We start from the raw sequence: 235 nt of genomic DNA on the forward strand, positions 1-235 counted from the left end.
GGGGGGGGGTTGTGTTCAGAGGCCGGTGGGGTGGGGGAGTCGGTGGAACACACCACTACCCGAGTGCTCTTGATCCCCGCTCTGCTTTCGCAGCCAAGAGGGTCTGATGAATAAATCCCTGCTCGCCCTGCCCGGGGGACGCGAACCGGGGCAGCCCTTCCCGTCCATCTCCGCTGCAGCCGGGCACGGAACGGCTGTCACCGCGGTATCCAACCCGCTCCCGACAGGAGAGTCA

Source organism: Chaetura pelagica, unplaced genomic scaffold, assembly GCF_000747805.2.
Source record: "Chaetura pelagica isolate M959 unplaced genomic scaffold, ChaPel_1.0 scaffold319, whole genome shotgun sequence".
Classification (NCBI taxonomy): Eukaryota; Metazoa; Chordata; class Aves; order Apodiformes; family Apodidae; genus Chaetura; species Chaetura pelagica.